Below are 19,662 nucleotides of genomic sequence, written 5' to 3' on the forward strand. Positions count from 1 at the left end.
CTGACAACAATATAAGCTTTGGGTAAACCCGGGTCCAAACCAGCTTCCTTCTCTGAGCCTCAGCTTCTTTATCTGTAAAACAGAAATCCTGACCCCCACCTCGAGGGATGCTGGGAGAATGCAGAGCCAGGCATGGAGAAGGGGCCCAGCAAGAGTAGTTTCTCTTCCCCTAATGCAGAGAGATAATGAAACGACACAGGCTTAATCCTGAAACCCTTGGGGGTGAACAGATAGCCTTTCTCCTAGACCAGATTCACAAATGCCGTGGGAGGGAGTGTCAGGCACTGTGTGTAGGGAGACGTTGATTCTAATTCTGGGAGTCGTTTTGCAAAGCACCTCTTAACAGTGACTCATTTGGGGACTCACAGAAAAATCCTTTGCATTAAAAACAAAAGTTGAGTGGGGCTCAGGTTGCATTGTACCATTTCTCTCTACCTACCCCTGCTGTGGCCGGGGTAGTGAGGGTAGTGTGGGGCATTTGGAGGGTCTCTGGGCAGAGTTTAACCTGATTTTTCCCCCAGCATGTCACCAGGGGCTGGGACCAGGCCAGAGGGAAGTAAGTAGGAGGTGAGGAAGAGGAAGGCCAGGAAAACAGGGTGGGGATGACTCCCCCCCAAACCCTCAAGTCCTGCTGCTGCACCCTCCTCTCTCTAGAAGCCTACAGCAGATGCCCTAGGTCCTCCTGTTCCTGAATTATAGTCCCAGAGGGAGGGAAGGGGGCGGCCAGGACTTCTTCAGTCCCCTAACACTCAGCAGCAGCCAACAGCTGGCCTGCAGCCAGACCCATCTCTGCTGATGGTGGTTGGCTGTGTGACCTGTGGCACACTTCTTGACCTCTCTGAGCCTCAGTTTCCTAAATGGCAAATGAGGACACTGGGAGTACCTGTTACAGGGGCTCTGTGAGGCTGGGAACAGGCTTTACAAATGGTAGATTCTTACACAGACATGCGTGGGGGTCCCAGTGCTTCTTTCCTCAGTGGTCTGGTGCTGCTCCCAAAGTTTCCTTCAAAGAGGAATTTCAGGTTCTTGCTCTGTAGCGTACTAGGATGGTTCTTGGAGCATGAACCTGTCCTATACACAGAGGACCTCTTTCCTCACTCCCTCATACAGCCCTCTGTTCAAATGTCACCTCATCAGAGAGGCCTTCTCCCAGCACTCTCTAAGAAAAAGCACCCCTGGGGGGCTTTCCAACCCCCTCCTTGCTTTATTTTCTCCACCAAACCTATTTTCCTTGCCATGCCAGATATTTTTCTTTTCCCCCACCTCCCACCCCCAGATTGAAGCCCCAAGAGAGTCTGGGCTGTATTTTGTTCATGACTGTATCCCAGTGCCTAGAATAGCATCTGACCCATAGAAGGTGCTCTATGTGTCGAATAAATGAATGAATGAATGAATGAATGTTTCCTGCACGAATATAGCCAATATCAGCCACCTACTAGTAAGACTGCCACACAATCTCAGAACTTCTGTTACTTTCTCTTGTTTTATGCAATGTTTATTTTTTATATTTAACTGTTCAATCTATCTGGCATTTATTGTGAAGTATATCATGTGAGGTGAGGCTGTAATCAGATCCCCAACTAACGGCTACCCAATTTGCAAAATGATCCATTTCAGCCCTGTCGCCTTGTAGAAGGGCTGGCTCCTCCGGACGGGCTGCTGCCCCGTCTGCCCCTTCTTGTGTCAGCAGCACAGAACCACACTGTTCACATCCTAGATTAGGCGCACAGGCACAGGGGTCAGATCATCTGCGGTCCAGTTTCTAGCTCAACCACTTACCAGCTGGGTGACTTTGGGCAAGAGAATTTGTTTCTCTAAGCTTCAGTTCTAGGCCTCATTTACCCCATCTGTAAAATGGGCACAGAAGCAGCATAAAGTCTCCTTCAAATAATGGCTGTGGGACTGAACAGCACGAGGCAGGCAGAGTGTGCAGCCGTGAGCCTGGCACACAGTGGTTGTTCAATTGGTGTCGTTATTGTCAGAGATCCAAGCCAGCTGAAACATGTCCATTCACTGGGCAAACAGGCCCAGTGGGTATCCCCCTGTGCCCAGCACAGTGACCAAGCTGGACAGCTGGCAGGCAGCCAGCGTCAGTCCCTGGTTCCTGCCCTCCTGCGGGACACAGCACAGTTTTGCGTGTGGAGGAAAAGCAGCGAGTGTGGAAACAGGAACTGTCTGGGCCAGGAGCGTCCCCTTTTGGGGGGTGGGGTCCCCCTAGGAAGTGAAGCAGGGAACTGAGCTGCTGCTTTTGGGCCCCCATACAGACTCTGTCTCCTTCGAGGGGGTGTTCAGCATTCATTAGCAGAGTCTTACTTCTTCCAGAAACCTCTGCACATTGACTCTTACTGGTCTTGGGGTGTACAGGAAGTGGGGAGCTCCAGATGAGGAGACGTTGGCCCTCTGAGGGCAGAGAGCAGTGCCTTCACCACAGCGAGATACCCTTGGCGCCTACTTCAGTGTCCGCATTCAGCAGGCGCAAAATAAGCGCTTGTTGATTAACCGATTTCAGTATCTCCAGGGCTGTGACGGGAGCAAAGTTAGGTGATGGGTATCCAAAGATGCGTGGGAGGGGTCCACGGTGTTGACTGACTGCAGACCCTAAATGTCTAGAGCCCGAGAAGAAGGGGAGATGCTGGACCTGACTCACTGTGTGATCTGGGCCTCAGTTTCCCCAGCTTTGAAATGAGGAGGGGGTCCTCGGCTAAGTGGGCTTGGGAGAGTGAGGGGATCCGGCCTCGGTGAGGGCGCCGCCCCGGCGCCCCCCAAAGCCTGCGTGGCGGCAGCGCGCACGAGCGCAGGGGGCGGCGCGGCCCCGCGGCGGGGAGGGGCGGGAGCGCGCGCGCGGGCCCGCGCAGGCGGCGGCGGAACCCAGCGGACGAGCGTGCAGCTGCGGCGCCGCCAACTCGTGTGGGACCCACCGCTCCCGCCGACCGTGCGCCAGTCCTCCCTACGGCAGCCGAGCCCGCCCGCGAGCCGGTGAGTGGCCTGGGGCCGGGGCCCGACCGGATCGGGCCGGCGCGGGCCGGGGAAGGGGCGGAGGCCGGGCCGCGGGGCAGTCACCCACTCTCGGGCCGAGCGGGGCGCGCGTGCCCGCGCACGCGCCCGAGGCTCCGTGGGGGACAGCGGGCGGGTGTGCACGCGGGAGGTCGGGACGCGCGTGAGCGTGCGAGTCTGAGTGTGTCCCCGGCCGTGCGTCCGAGCGTGCGTGGGCGGCGTGTCCGTCTGTCCCTCCTGGTGTGTTCGCAGGAGTGTGCGCGTGCCTGTGGCCGAGTTGGTGCGTGTGCACCTCGGAACGTCGGGGTGGTGGGGTGGTGGAGTTTGGTGTGAGTGAGTGCGGGGCAAGCGGGCATGGCTCCCACTCAGCCATTTATTGAGTGTTTACTATGTGCCAGGCGCTTCATGTGGGATCTCATTTTTGTGACCGAGAATGTGTGGATTCTGGGTGTATGTGTGCGCGCGCACACGTGGGAGTGTTCACAAGTGATTTTTGTGTGTATTTATGAGCCCTTGAGGGCAAAAGTGTACATATGTGGATGTGAGTGTGTAATTTGTGTACAGGAGCATGAGAGTATGTTTGCTATGGAGGCTGAGGGCCCCCCTTTGCGCCCACCAGGCCTACTGCGTGATGTGCCCGCCGCTGGCCCCGATGTCAGGGGAACCCGTGGAGAGAAGCAGGCCTGGTGTGGGCACCCCGTGGGTGCTGGGTTTTCTTTGGTGAATGAGAGGCCAGAGGTCAGATCGCAGAGCCCAGCTGGGCCTGGGCAGGACCACTGGCAGGACCCTCCATGGGGCTCCAGACTGGGCTGGGGCTGTGCTGGGCCTGGTGGAGCCTCTTGGCCTGGCACTGGAGGACCTGTATTCAGTTTTCCCAAAAACTCTTCTGTGTCCCCTGGCTTTGTTCTTGCCCCTCTCTGGCCCTGGTGAATTTTAACCCTTTCCCCCGGCCCAGGGTGGGGCTGACCCTGGGGAGACCAGGGGTCCAGGGACACTTGTCTGTGTATCTGGGGGTGTCTCTCTGCCTGTCTTACTAAGTTGATAGATATTCATCTGATTTATTTGTATCGAGCCTGGGCTCCAAGTGTGAGCCCCCAAGACAGTAACAAATTGATCACAGCAGGCTTGGGACACTGTCTTCCGAGGTCTGTCCTTGAAGTTTTAACTGACAGTTTTTGGTGTGCTTTATAAATGTTGAAAATCTCTGCAGTCGAAAGTCTTAATTGCTTTAAGGCAAACTTTAGAATCTCTGGAGCTCCCTAGTTCCTCTGGATTGTCAAAATTTGGCTTGCCTTTCTGAGGGGAACATGTCGTCTTAGGAGCTCAGTGTGTGCGCAGGCGAACCTTGGAGGGACATTTTAAAAACCGTGGCGTTAATGGAAGAAGAATTTCATTGAAAGGGATGCAGAGCCGGCTGAAAGCGCCTGTTCCCCACGCAGCAGCTTACTGAGTGAACTTTGGACGTCTTCTTTTAGCAAACAAAACCTGGAAGGAAACAAAAAAGACCCACATTCTTTTTCTTTTTTGTCCTAAAAAATGAAAAAAAAAAAAAACAAACCCACCTCTGGGTGTGCTGGAAATGCTGCCTTCCCTCCCCCAGCAAGGCCAGGCCCTCCCGCAATCCCCCACCCCCAAATAAAATATGCCTGTGGGGAGCTGTGGATGAGTCACTCCCTGGCAGAGAGCCCCACGGGCAAACATTTGGGAAGGTTCTTGCCTAACTTCCCAGAAGAAAGGCCCAGGATTTAAAATGGTCCCTGCGGTTTGTCAGCCTCTGCCGTCCCGTCTGCTTCGGAAATGACTAAAAAGTAGTTTCTACCTCCGCAAAATAAAGTCTCAGACTTAAGCAGCAGCCCAGGTTGGTCTGGGTAGAGGGCCGTTCAGGGTTCAAGAAACGGAGCTCCTGGCTTTGCCAGATGGCACTTCTGGAGGCTTCAAGTAAGGAAGGAGCAGGGGAAGGGAATTCACATTTATGGAGCACCCACTGTGTGCCGGGCACTGTTCTGGGCGCCACAATCCTCCCAAAAGTCAGGCTGTGGAGCGTGGCTTCTGGTTTTACACGCACAAGGAAATTAAGGCTCAGAGAGTTCGAGCTGTGTCCTGGGACCACAGAGAGGAGGTGGCAGCAGAATCCTGTCACCTGCCTGACTTCAAGCCCATCCTCTTTCCATTGCACCAGGATTTGCCTTCTGAAGGTGCACAGACTGGGTGCTGAGTGCTTTAAACGTACATACACTTAGTTAATTTTCACTGTGAGGTAGGGGTTATTATCTCCATTTTACAGATGAGAAAACTGAGGCTCAGCGATGAAATGTGCACAATTTTATGAAAGTTATGCACCATGGCTAATGGCCACCATTTATGGAGGGTATTCCATGTGCCAGGCACGGTACTAAAAGCTTTAATTGCCTTGTTTCACTCAATCCACTCACCAGCATCACGAGATGGGAACAATCATTTTGCCCGTTTTACAGATGAGGGCACTAGGGCACAGAGAGATTAAATCATGTGCTGAAGATCACATGATAATATACGGTTGATCTTGGATTTGAACCCAGGCTTGACTGAGCAGAGCCCATAGTCTCCCCACTGAACCTGGAAAGTCACAGCGGCTGTGTACCATGTGTCTGGCACAGTGCGAATGTTCGGGGTTGTTATCCTGATCTTACAGAGAGGAAGATGAAGTTAAGTAACTTGGGCAGGGTCATAAACTGGCAAATGGCAAAGTCAGGATCCAAACCCACATCTCTGATTCCAGAGTTGAAGTTCTTAACTTTAAACCAGGTCTGTCTGCCTTTGTCCTGCTGTGGATTAAGACATGCTGGGTTCTTTGCTGGGCTCCAGACTTCTGGGAGAGGTCTTCCTGAAGGCACTACCATCCTTCCTCGTCCACACTTGCCCCTCTGGTGCAGAGGAGCCAGAGCTGTCAGATAGAAAGGGCCACAGTTCACATTTTTTCTTTCCTCTCGAAGTGCCAAAAATTGGTTTCAGAAGGGAAGTGTCAAAAACAATTGTCAAAAAGAGAAGAATATTCCCTTCCCCTTCTTGGGTCAGACCAAGCCAGGGAGCTAGAGGGAGGAGAGTGGAGGGCCCTGGTGAGTCATCTGAGATTGAATACGGGTTGGCACCTCCAGGCTTGTGTGGGGTGGAAGCAACCTAGGACACTGCCCTCAGGAAGAGCCCGGCGTCCTGACCCCTGATGATGGCGAGTTACCTCCACGGGGCCTGACTCTCAATTCTGAATATCTGACAACAGCATCATTTCTACGTAGGCTTCTTGTCACTTACTTACCATTTCAGTTCCGAGCCTGTCTCTCTTCCCCGTTCATTTCCATTTACATCACGGTTTATACTACACTGTACTGGAAAGGAATGTTGTGTGCGAAGACCTGTGTGGTTTTGGGCGTGGGGTGCTCCTGCGAGCGTCCTTTGGTGTTGAAAAGAAAAGGTATTTCTCTCCCTTCCAAGTATGTTCTGCAAATTGATGAACATTTGCGAATTGCTTTGAGATGCGTTAATTTAAGGTGTGAAATAATAGATCTTGTGCGAAGGCCCAGCCGCATTTCTGGCATTGATGGATTTCTCTCCCGTCTGGCCTGTGATTTGGGGAGGTAAAAATAGTCCTTGTTTCTACATTTTTATCTCTCTCTCTCTCTCTTTTTTTTTTTTTTTTGCTGACATCATTCTTAGGAAACTGTTTTGCCCATGCCATGGGCCTTTCCTTGGCCGTCGCCTCAGATGGTGGTCAGAACTTGGAGCTCTGGGGAAAGGGTGCTCGTGGAGTGAGGGGTTGTCTGGGTGGTCTGGGCACCCCTGGGTGTCTGTGAATTTGCTTTGAAAGGTGAAGGATGGCCACGCTTGGCCAAAGACCCTCGGTGGCTTTTGGTAGTTGCCTATTTTCTCACTTCTGATTCTTGGGTAGTGACAAGATAGCCTTTTGGGAAAATGTTAACTTAAAGAGAAAAAAATCAGGCCAGTGGCTTCATCCATCCCTATCTGAGCTGGGTGGCATACACACAGCCCCTTCCTTTGGCCCAAACTGAAATAGACCAACGGCCTCCTCAGACAGGAGCTGACATTGGGGCAAATCAGTTGGTGGTGTAATTTCCTGTGACGTTTAATTCGGGAACTTGAACTTGGAGAGTGATCTAGCATTTTGACATCTGTCCCTCTAACAAGACTTACTTGTGTGGAAACAAACCCTCATACATAACCTCTGCCGTTGTCTCCAATTCTGGATTTTTCCACAGACAACTTCTCGGGTGGTCTGGTGGCAAAGGCCGGGTCTTGTAGCCAGGCCTTCTCGGCATCTACCAGCAGGATCACTGCACCCCAAACCTGACTCAACGCTGTAGCTGGCTCTGTTTTGGGGGGTGGGGGGGGACTGAATGAGGGGCCTACAGAATTGAAAGGTGGCCAGCTGGGATCTGAAATGCATTCAGTTCTAACGGCCTTGATCCATGTGGAGCCAGTCTTTCTTTCTCTTAGACATCTGCATGATGGTGACCTCACAGAAAAGAAAAAGGGGCTTTATGTAAGAATTCCATAGAGTGTGAAGGAATTCCGACAAGGGAAGGGGGAGGGAGGCTGTCACTGAGAGCCTGCAGGGCCTGCGTTTCCCGGAGTTATTTAACCCTCACACTTCAAAATTAGGCTGCTGGCCGGGGGCAGTGCTTGATCCTAGTGAACGGAGAGCAGAGAGCTGTTTAAGGAGAATGTTCCGAGGTCCCTGAGTTGTAGTTGAGGCCACTGGGTTTAGTCCCTGAGACCCGTTCTCACAGCAAGTGGGCAGTGGAGGTGGAATTTGTACTCGTCCCCTTTCTCCAAGGCCTGCCCTCTCTTGTTCTTCCTTGTCCCCAAAGTCTTTGAAATTGGGGATTGTTGGGAAGAGACCTGCAAAGGGACAGAGTTACTATCCAAACCACCCTCAGCTCTGATCAGTCCAAGCTACAAATGAGGAATTCGGTAGGCTCACCATCCAGAGAAGAGCTGCATGCCCATTTTACAGGACGGAAACTGAGGCCAGAGAGGGGAAGGCACTCACCCACAATCCAAATGAGTGAGGTGGGAGGCCCAGACCTGCTGCTTGTGAAAAAGTCGTTCACCTCTGGGAGCCTGTTTCCTCATCCAGAAAACAGGAACAGTATTATGACCTCATAAAGTGTGAGGGAAGGACTAAATAAAATAATGTATACAAAATGCTCAGCAGGTGGGTAACACCTCATAAGTGCTTGATGAGAGACTAGGAACTATTTAATTACCGAGGACCCGCCCAGGGTCACAGGGCTGGGAAGGTCATCTCTTTGTCAGGAGCATTTTCAGTGCCCCTGTATCTTGAGGCCCGAAACAAGATTAAAAGAGGGTGTCGGGGGCCCCTCCAGGTAGTTGCCACTGAAGCACTTTTCTATGACCATGACCCTCAAAATAGAGTGGAGGAGACAATGACAATTTGGAAAGAGGCAGGATTTTTTTTATTTTTAATAAATTTATTTATTTTTGGCTGCATTGGGTCTTCATTGCTGCTCGCGGGCTTTCTCTAGCTGCAGCAAGCGGGAGCTACTCTTCGTTGCGGAGCACGGGCTCTAGGCACGCGGGCTTCAGTAGTTGTGGCACGTGGGCTCAGTAGTTGTGGCTCACGGGCTCTAGAGCGCAGGCTCAGTAGTCGTGGCGCATGGGCTTAGTTGCTCCACGGCATGTGGGATCTTCCCGGACCAGGGCTCGAACCCGTGTGCCCTGCATTGACAGGTGGATTCTTAACCACTGCGCCACCAGGGAAGTCCCAAGAGGCAAGATTTAAATGTCAGGGTGGCCCTGGGCATCTCAGGGAAATGTTTAGAAATCAGTATTTTGCTTTCCTGTCTACCCTGCACTTCCGCCAGCCCCACGGAGAGGAAAGTGAGCCTTATAAGTTTTTGGTGCGTCCTCTTGGAGTTGAAGGGTCTCCGGAGGCCCCGAGAGCTGTGTCAGCCATGGTGTGTTATTAAGCAAGGCAGATGTTTTGTTAATTATTTACACAGCACTGGCCCCATCAGAGGTCTGTGCTGACGGAGCGGCTGTCGCAGACCTGGGCCGAGGGCAGGCAGTTCTTGGTTGGAAGTGAGCAGGTGGCCCTCTCCACCAACATGGTCCTCACAGAGAGCCTGCACAGCAAGGGCTGAGGGAGTCTGTGCGTGTTTGGCGCTCCCTCTTAAGCTCCTGGGGCTCCCTCAGGCTGGCTTGTCTTCCCTGAGGGAGAGGAGTGATCTTTGTCCCCCAGGTCTGGCTGCCCTCGTGAGGTAGCTTCTGTGGGCTTTTGGCCAGCTCTTCACATCTGAGACCCCGCCTTGGTGTGTGTGGTGAGGAGAGAGCATCAGCGGGCTCTGGAGATCTTTGAATCCAGCACCTCCCCAGCAGTCAGCTCAGGCTAGGGCTTCATGTGGGCCCAGCCTCTACTTCCTCATCTGGCAAGTGGGCCAGTAACGCCAGGCTCAAGGCCCTTGATTCTCGGGCACCGTTTGGGGTGATTTGCCTTAGAAACCCAAGTTAAGGATTAGAACTCTGAAAAGAAAGGGCCTGGGATCAGAGCCTTCCCTGAAAGGCCACTAAGGATGGGGGACGTCAGCTCCCTGAAGGGGGAGGGGAAGAGACAAACCTACCGTCTTCAGCCTCGGCCCTTCTCCTCTTTCCTGTTTTATATAAGGAGGTTTTGCTCAGGTGTCATTTTAAGAAAGGTTCTTATACGAAATGTTCAGAATCTATAAATCCTTAGAGACAGAAAGGAGATTGGTGGTTATCAGGGGCGTGGGGGAGGGGAGAATGGGGAGAAACTGCTTAATGGGTACAGGGTTTCCTTTTGGGATGATGAAAATGTTTTGGAACCAAGTAGAGGTTGTGGTTACACAACATTGGGAATGTACTAAATGCCTCTTAATTTTTACTTTAAAATGGTTAATTTTATTTGGAAAAAAAATTTTTATAAGAAAAGTTTCTGGGCTTCCCTGGTGGCGCAGTGGTTAAGAACCTGCCTGCCAATGCAGCAGACACACGTTCGAGCCCTGGTCCGGGAAGATCCCACATGCCGCGGAGCAACTAAGCCTGTGCGCCACAACTACTGAGCCCGCGCTCTAGAGCCCACGAGCCACAGCTATTGAAGCCAGCGTGCCTAGAGCCCGTACTCCTCAACAAGAGAAGCCACTGCAATGAGAAGCCCGCGCACCGCGACAAAGAGTAGCCCCGGCTTACCGCAACTAGAGAAAGCCCGCGCACAGCAATGAAGACCCAACACAGCCAAAAAAAATAAATAAAATAAAAAAAGTAAATTAAATTTAAAAAAAAGAAAAATTTCTGATGCTTAAAAATAACAGCTTAAAAGCCTCCCATTTTACAGATAGGGAGAATGAGGCCCACAGAGAGACTATGACCAGCCTAAGGTCTCCCACACAGGCTGTGGCTGTTCTGTGGCTGAAATCAGATCGTTCTCCCAACTTTCAGGCGAAGGCTCGGGTTCGTGGCACCTGGGCCCAGAATGTGGGTGAACAGTTCAGTGCGGAAACACAGACCATTCACTGTTGTTTGGGTTAAGTGGACTCCATTTTGTTAACCAGATATGCCCTTGCTGGCTGCTATGTGGTCATCTGTCCACTCATTCACTCAAGAAATATGTCCTGACATTCTGAGTCAGGCATTATGGTGGGAGTTGGCACAGAGACCCTCTAATGGTCCCACCCACCACCTGGTAGCCGCAGAAGTTGTGTCATGACCCCGTTGTAGGTGCTTGTGAACAGTTTGTGTTCACATGAAGCAGTGCGAAGCCAGGAACTTCCTACCACTTTCTCAGCCTTTGGACCCTTCAATAGAGCCTTTGTACCAGGCATTCACCACATGTTACATTCTGTTCTAACCCTTTACATGGATTAACTCACTTCATCCTCCCGCAGTTCTGTGACACAGGTACCATTATGCCCATTTAATGGACAGAGAAACGGACATAAAGAATCCAGGCTATATGGTGCTAATTACCATAGGCCTTAGTGTTGTGAGAAACCTGTGTCCTGGGGTCTGGTCTGAAGGCTGCCCTCTGGAAGTGCCCGTTGTGTGGGCTGTGAGTTGGTGGCCAGGCCCAGGCCCAGGGCCTGGGAGAGGGCCTCCTAGGCAACTGGAAGGAAAAGTACGAACCAAGGGGGCAAATAGTGGGAGAGGAGGCTGCCAAGGCCCACCAGAATCTGTGAGCTTTGGTCTTTATTGCAAGAGCAGTGGGGCCCCTGCTACTTCTGCAGCCTTACTTTTCAGCAGTCTCCCCCTCACTCACTCTGCCCCAGCCTCCTTACCTTTCCTCAAACATGCCAAGCGTACTCCCACCTCAGGGCCTTTGCACTTGCTGTCCCGGCTCCCTGAAATCCTTTTCCTCCTAATATTCCCGTGACTTGCTCCTAGCCTTCATAGGGACACTGCAAAAGTCACTTCTCCAAAGAGACCCCACCATCCCCACTCTGTCAAAATTAATCCCACGTCCTTCACTCCCCATTCGCCGGCCCGGCTTTATTTTTCTTCAGGGCCCTTATCCATCCCTGACATCGTGTGTTTGTTATCTGCCTCCCAGACTGGAATGTGAGCTCCATGAGGGTAAGAGTTGGTCTGTGGACCACAGCTGTACCTCAGTGTCCCGTACTGTGCCTGGCACATAGGTGCTCAATTAATAGTTGTTGAATGAATGGAAAGTTTTAAGTGGGTAAGTGGCAGGATCCTTGAAGAATGTTTATATGGACTTAAGCTGGTGGCAAACTTGACTGGCTGCAAGCACCCCCTGCTCATTCCTCCCAGTGGCCAGCAAAAGGCTGAGTTGTGCCCGACTGACCCTCCCCTGTGCAGAGAAGGTTTCTTAGAGAAAGACTTATCCTTGGATTATCCCAAGTAGGAGGAACCTAAACACGGAGGTTACCTCCCAGAGTTACAGGGGTCTCCCTCCTTAGCCCCTTTTCTGCAGAGGTGCCTCCTGAAGTCTGTAGAGGAGGAGCTTTGGGTAGGATTTGGTGGGTGCCATGTCTTAAAGCTGCATTGTCTATAAACCACGCTTATTTTTTAGAGGGCATATCTTTGGGGGGTTGCTCAGGGAAGGGGAAGGGGTTAAGTCTCCCAAGCCACCTGGGCACAGATATTTGCTATGTAGCAAATGAGCAAGAGCCCAGATTCTGCCCCAGCCCAGAAAACAGGGAATCCTGGGTTGAAAGAGGAAACGATTCCCTAGCTGGTGTGGCCTTGGTGGACCACCAGGGTGGGTGCCCAGGTGGCAGGACCACTGGGCAGCACATGGCAGACAGACAGGGAGCCCACCCCATGCATTTGGCGGGTCCAGCCAAGTCCAGCCGGATTTAGTTACACCGGGATCTCAAGCATGGACTTGGCGTGCCTGACTCAGTGTGTGTGCATTTCCTTTGTTCGTCTCCCTCAGGAATTTTAGTGGCCTTTTGTGTTTGTTTTAAATGCCAGCCTCAGCCAACCCAAGAGGAAACGAGGACTGGATTTTTATGCAGAGGCTGGGGACAAAGGTGGGGCATGCCAGCTCTTGATGGTGACAGCATGGCATTTGGGGAACACGCAAAGAAAATACTTTTACTCCAAGCTAGTAACTTTAATTTGTGAATACTTTTGTGACCTCCCAGGACGTCAGATGTCGATCATCTCTAGGTTGGACACATGATGACCACTGTTTCCAAACACCCAAAACAGCAGTGGTCTGTAAAAGCATTTTAGTGACATTTGGGGACAGGAGAGGCAGTTTTGGAAGAAGCTGTTTGGTCGCTGGTGTGTGAGAAGTTCCTGGATGCTCGAATGGCTTAAGGGGTGGCATCTTTGAAATTGCATAGTACTGAAAATTCCGGGACATGTGGTCACTGTGATGTGCTAATGTTAGCAATCGAGATATTTAATTACCCAGGAAAACCCCTTTGCCTACCCACTACGGGTTACTGGAGAGGCTTTGTTTCTCTGGAGGAGGGTCTTACACAGTATAATTCCGACCAGCAGACATGACCAGAGTCATTATCCCGCATTCATTTATTAGCTAATTAAGTGATTTATCTGGTCACGTGTTTATTCCTTCAATTGCCATTCATCCAGCAACATTCAGTGGATCCCACTCCGGGCCAGGCCTGGTACTGGGAACTGGGGATGGAATGAAACAGGGGAGCAAATGTGACTGAATCCCTGCTGGATGCCAGCCCATTGGGTGGTGCTGTGGGCTGCAGGTGAATTAACTTATTTTCCAGTGGACGTTTAAGAGCACCTACTATGCGCAGGTCTATGGAGATACAGAAAGGAAAATGACAGAGCCCAAGTGATTTGAACTCTTGCCCCATCTTACGGGGTTTCTTTAGTCCTGGCCCTCTGCTTGCTGCGATAAACTCGGCCAGCCACCGTTCACAGGCCACACAATGACGTCCCTGGAATGAACCAGAAACAATCCAGATGCCCCAGGAACCGACGTGAGAACAAGGCATCCCCTTCACACGTTGCCTCTCAGTTCAGCGTCTTGCCACCACCCAGCATTTTGAGACAGAATGTGAGATCTCGTGGTTGGCTAAATATATAAATATTTTATGTCTCGATATTCTGAAAACGAAGCCCAAATGCGCAGAACTGCAGCACATCAGTGCTATAGATCATATGTTATAATAATCTGATGACATGTTGTTTAAATATTTATGGACTGATGTGACATGACAATGGGGGGAGAGAACAGTCTCGAGCAGAGTTGTGGCAGATGCTAGGAAGGAGGGAGCAGACTCGCACGGTCCCAGGAAGCGCCACGCAATGCTCGGGTTTCTCATTGGATGTTTTGGGGTTTCACGGCTGTAGCACTGGCTGACGTTTATCGGCTGTAGCACTGGCTGACGTTTATCGAGCACTGGCTGTGTGCTGCATCCTTCACTGACGTCACCTCACTTACTCATCACAGCAACCCTTCCAGGATGGGACTCTTGTTAACCCCAAGTTACAAATGGGAAACTGAGGCCCAGGGCAGGTCAGATCTGCCCCAGAACCCACAGCTGGGGGGTGGTCCAGGATCACACCCAGATTGGCCCGACTGTGCAGTCTGAGCTCTTAGTCAGCGTGAATTCTTCTCTATCCGTGACGAGTCATACCAGAAAAGCATGGTTGACCCCGTGCTCGGTACCAACTGGACTTTATAAACCACAGAAAGTAAGGTGATGTTTGTAAAATGTCGAGTGGGAATAGAAACCACAGGAATAAATATCTACCCCGGGAGGGGGCCGATGGTGAGATCAAGCCACCTTAGCCAGGTGCCTGGCATGTGGTAGGGGCTCAGGGTATGGCGGTGCTGCCCCTCCGATTTTTTTTTCATCGTTGGCTTTGCAGTCCTTTGCGGAGCCCGCCGCTGACTGTCCTGCATTAGTGTCCTGTGCCTGTGCCGCCCCCTTTCCCTGCCGTGCCTGTCCCGGCCGGCTGGAGGCACCCCTCAGGCACGATAGCCCCTTCAGTCTCCGACAGCCCCGGGAGGTGAGTCAGGGTGCCCCCGCCTTACTGATGGAGGGGCTCCTGCCCGTCTCCCAGAGCCGACCCCCACGTCCCTGCTTTCGAGAGGCAGCCTGCACGTGCCAGCTCTTCCCACCTCGCCCTCCCTGCTGCTCTGCCGGACCGGCTCCCTCCGCCTGACTACACTACCAGCAGTCCTGCCTGCTTCCATCAGTGCTCTGTGATCTGGCTTACCGTCACATCCCCGGCACCGGAAAACCAGGCCTGGCCCACAAGACAGCAATAAGTGACCAATGATAGGGGTTCAAAGAACAAGCCTGGCAGGCAGGGTGGGTAGGGGGTTGGGGGGCCTTGTTCTGAGAAGCTTCTTAGGCAGTGATGGCCTCAGACCCGAGAGCGGTGTCTTCTAGCTCTGCAGAGGCGCAGGGGTGTCCCCAAGGATCAATAAATAAATGGAAGGCAGGGCCAGCCACGTAATTTGGGGGGCCCAGTACAAAATGAAAATGTAGGTCCTCTGTTCAAAAAGCAGGAAGAAAGCTTTTTCCTTCCCTTCACAGTCTCTCTCCCCACCTGTTGTGATGTTTTTAATTTGTTATTGTGCCCATGATCCCTTGGGCACAGGGACACTCACAGGGTGAGTACAGACCCTCGCAGGTGCCCACGGCCCCACCCTGTGGCTCGGTGGGCAGGCACACCTGACCCCAGCCCTCGCCATGTCTGCAGCCAGGCCCTTGCCAAGGGTGGAGAACAGCAGAGGTTGCTGGGGGCAGGGGGGTGGGCAGCTGAGACCCGCCCTGGGCAAGGCAGGACCACTCGTGAGCTGAGACTCCACACCCCCAGCACATGCACCATTGTTCCACCAACTTCACTTAGAAAACACAAGTTCAAAGATAAGGTGAAGACTTTCAAGAGAGTGCACACAGAGCCTGAAACTCCAAGCAAGGAGCTCCCTGCTGAGGACAGGGCCACATGTGCCAATGCTGATCACTTGCCCGTGAAGCTGCCCCTGCTGGGAGGACCATAGCCCTTCAAAAAGAGCACGGGGTCTCGACATGCCGTTGAGGCCAGTCTTATGGAAGGGAAAGTTCTGCAGTGAGGTACCGTCTACAGACCGCTGGCCCGGGATGTGACTGCTGTCAGGTGGCCCCGCTGGCCTCCCTCCTCACCCTGGGCGTCTCGTGCAAAGGACACACCGTGCTCACGGGCCTCCTTGGAAATGCCCTCCCTGCTTTAATCCCTTACGTTGTTGCCGGATGTTATTGCGTTGACAAACCCATCCCCTCCGACTTCCTGAGTGACAAGGGTCAGAAATCGAATGATAAGGTTGCTGACCTGTTTCCTCGGGAACAACGCCAAGCAGGTGGTGCCCTGGAGATCGGAGAGGGCTGAGCACTCGGATTCCGCCAGCCACCCACGCCGTTCCCAGCCCTGGAACTGGGAAGCCAGGCAGCCACAGGACGTACGTGTCTGGCCATTCCCAAAAACATGAATGAGGGAGCCTTGGGAAAGTTAACTAATGCTTATTATTTAGAACCTACTGTGCACCAGCGATCTGACCAAGTGCTTTATCTGTGTTCCCTTAGTTAACCCTTGCAACAATTTTAGGCTGACCCCATTTTCCAGATGAGGATACCTGAGATTCAGAGAATGAAGCCATCGGTCCAAAGCCATAAGCCACATGGTTGGAAAACTGAGATTTGAACCCAGGCCCGGGGGATCCCCGAAGCCACTGCTCTTCGAAGACTCCCAGGCGTGGCTGGATGGCTGGGGTCACTGCCCGGCTGAGCCGCTGCGCCCACCGCTGCGTGTGCGCGGAACGGGAAGGGAGCGGGACCGCAGCCTCTGCTGTCTGCCGGCTCCTGCCTCTGGGCAGTCACCCTTCTTGGCAGGGAGCGGTCCCGAGGCTCCAACTCCAGCTTTTCTCCTCCAAGATCCAGCCAGCCCTGGGGCTGCTCTTCGGATCAGAGAGGAAGGAGGGAGATGGTGGGTCAGACACACCTGGATGCAAGTCACACTTCTGCCTCTTGCTCACCGTGTCTCCTTGGCTTGTCACTTTGCACCGGGGCCTCAGTTTTCTCACTGCAAAGCAAGGGGTAATTTCAGTTCCTGTCTCTGGGGGAGTTTTCATGATCCCGTGAGGTAAGCCTGTACATAACAGGCATTCAGCAGTTGGTGGCTGTTATCGTATTGATAATTCATGACACTGTGGGGCGAGGACTGCAGCTTGGTGGCACCTGTGACACTCAGGAGCACCTCTCCACGCTGGGACACATTGGAAATCACTCAGCCCAGAACTGCCCTCCCCAGGGAGTTCATCCCTTCCTTGCTTTGCTTGGTCATTCATTGATCCCACAGATCCAGGCACTGTCCTAAGACGCATAATGAACAAAAGAGACAAAATGGAGCTGGCACTCCTGTGGGGAGACCAACCGGAAACAAGAAATGGGGAAAGTACGTTCAGTGTCACTGGTCCAGGTGTTAGAGACAGATGACCAGGGGCTGTGATGTGGGGGGCTTGGTGTCCCCAGTCTGCCTCGTGGAGTGAGGCTCCCCGAAGTCTCTTAACTCCCTGGGAAGGTTGTTGTTGGGGATTTAACATGCTGCCTGTTGTTCAAGGTCCCAACTCTCCCAGGGGGCCCGAGATGGCCTCTTTGGGTTGCTTTGCCTCCAGTGTCTTTGAGAAAGTGGTTTTCCCCGTTAGGAGGTGGGAGTTTTTCTCAGGCTCCCCCACGACTCTCAACCACTCCCTCTCAGGGCTGCTGGCCCCCGGGGCCACCCCAGGCAGGCCCTGGCCATGTTTTATGGCACTGACTCCCCTCAGTGACCCTGTGATGCAGGTTCTATTAGTCCCATTTTACAGACGAGGGAAGGGAGGCTGAGCCCTTTGCCCAAGGGCACACGGTGGGTCTGTGGCTGGGCCAGGATTTGAACCCAGGCCTTTGGCTCTCAGAGCACACGCCCTAGGCCAGTCTGCTCTAGTGTGATGGCCTACTAGTGTCTGGGTGATGCTGGGGACTATGGGAGGCTGTGCTGAGGACAGACCGGCAGTGCTCCAAGTGGCCTGGGAAGTGACCATTTCCCAGTGAGCTGGGATTGCATTTACTCCTTGCTCCAGGGCTGGGAGGTGGGTGGGGTTCGCCCTGTGTTAGGGATGAGGAGGCCGAGGCCCAGAGGAGTTGCATGGCTTGCCAAGGTCACACAGCCCCGGGCAGCCTGACTGCATGTCCACTTGCTCTGCCTGTCATTTGCCTTGGCTATGTCCGTCCCAGCTTCGGCCTCCACCCACATTTTGAATTTGGACACACTGAAGCCCCCAAAACAATTCAGCAGCTTGACCCCCAACTGGGGGGAGGGGTGAGCCCTTTGGGTCATTGTGGAAATGGATGCCCCTTCTGCAATGAAGTTGCTTTTGAGATGCCACTGATTCTCAGGGCAGGAGAAGCCGGGAGAGATGGCGGTGTGTTATGAGGGCCTGGGGGTGTGACTTGGGGGAAGAGAGCTGTGTCAGGGATTCCTCCTGGGACTGATGAAAGGGCCATAGGGTTTTATGGCATCTGGGACAAACAAGCCTTTTAAAAGAAAATGTTCCCAAAGCTGTCCCATCCCACCATTGGCAAACAGTCCTTAAACGGCAAAGAAACATCCGTGTTCTGTGTTCACAAAATGGTGAGCTGGCGTTCAGGCCCATTTATTTAAACCCTGAGTCGACGAGGCTAAAGACTTCAGCTCTGAGTGGCAGCTCGCCGCCTCGCTGCAGCAAGGGAGCGTAATCTTCAGGGTTTTCTTCCCATTTACGGGTTTTTGAGTTGTTGTATATTTGTAAAATGAAGCTTCTGCTGGCAAAAGCAGGTTTTAGAGAGTGCGGCAGCTCTTTCAAGACCTAATAAGGCCCCAAAGGAGGGTGTGTTCTGGCAACACTTTCCTCCAATTCCGGCTCGCTTCGTACACTTTGGGCACCAGGTACCATTCGTCTTGCTTCCCATTAACGGAACTACCGCCATCACTTGTGCGGGACAACGTGGGCCCTTAGGAGCTGCCTTGGGGACAGCCACCACGCAGTTTTGCTTAGAGGGGAAAGGAAAGAAAAAGAGAGAGAAACCAAACTCTTACAAATGGATGGTTCCTTGGGCCCTAAGAAACTGGGCCAAGGAGGAAGGGGGCAGCAGGCCACACCGGGGCACCTCTCGGAGGAGAGTGGACGGGACCTGGATGGCTCCTGCCCCCAATGCATAAGGAAAGGGCTTGTCAGCCTGAACTCACACCTTGAGTTCAGAGGAAGGGAAGGAGGGGGACCCAGCGTTCATGGGGTCGTCACATATGCCTGACCCTGTGCCAGCCACTTTGGGTATGTCATGGGGAGTGGGGGTCATTGGCTCCGTTTTCAGATGAAACAGAAGCTCAGAGAATCCAGAAACTGGCTTCAGATCATATATTTCATACATGGTAGCTCTGGGGGTTGTTCATTTTCCTGGGCCGCCCTCTGGAGAACAGCAGTGCCCCTCTGTTAGGAAGTAGCAGAGCGAGCACTCCAAGTCCAGATGCCCGTCACCAGCCTGCCCCTGCTTCAGCCCCTGATTCCACACGACTGAGCCAGCATCTGGGGGTCTTTGCTGTTATACAATGATGCTGGCTGAGGGCAGTGCTGAACACGGTCTGATGGTGAGAGTTCAGGCATCTGGGCCGCTGAGAATGGAGGAGGGAAGTGGGGAGGGACTTTCTTTACTCACTCTGCCTAACGTCCTGTGTGCCCCTTGGCAACAGGGATGGCAATAATTGTCACCTCCAGTGCCAGTTCTGATAGATTGGTAATGGCTGCCTGAGAGGGCATGTTGAGAAGGCTTTGGGATTGATTAGCAATGTCTGCTGTGTGCACAAGAATGAAGAGAGGAGGTCTGAGAGGGACCAGACTCAAGTTAATACAATTCTTAACCTGAGCTCTGACCCCAGGGTCATTGTTCTCATTATGAGTTAGTTGTGTGCTTCATCACATTGTAAACTTGGGGAGGGCAAGACTATGTGCCTGGCACACGCTGGGAATTCCACAAATACCGGAAGGAAGGATAGATGAAGGCTCTGCTATCTCTGAAAGAACTGTTAATTGGGATTCTCTTATAGTGAATGTTTTTAAAAACACATATTTAAACTTCTAGGGTTGAGATTTAGGTGCCCACATTTTTTTTTTTTTAAGTATTTGTT

General features: G+C 52.6%; 1 protein-coding gene and 1 long non-coding RNA gene across 2 annotated transcripts in view; both read left to right on the top strand.

Annotated features, from left to right (window-relative positions):
• LOC309633958 overlaps window positions 1-19,662 on the top strand; it is a 253,401-nt gene that overhangs the window by 91,021 nt on the left and 142,718 nt on the right. The gene's annotated exons all lie outside the window — the stretch shown is intronic.
• The window catches only part of NEK6 (NIMA related kinase 6), an 84,403-nt gene continuing 67,585 nt past the window's right edge, over window positions 2,845-19,662 (top strand). The window contains exon 1 of the mRNA XM_082403343.1: window positions 2,845-2,976. The gene's annotated coding sequence lies outside the window, so the exon portion shown is untranslated. The remainder of the gene's footprint in view (window positions 2,977-19,662) is intronic.

Source organism: Balaenoptera borealis (assembly GCF_965194805.1).
Source record: "Balaenoptera borealis genome assembly, chromosome: 8".
In the NCBI taxonomy this organism is placed as follows: domain Eukaryota; kingdom Metazoa; phylum Chordata; class Mammalia; order Artiodactyla; family Balaenopteridae; genus Balaenoptera; species Balaenoptera borealis.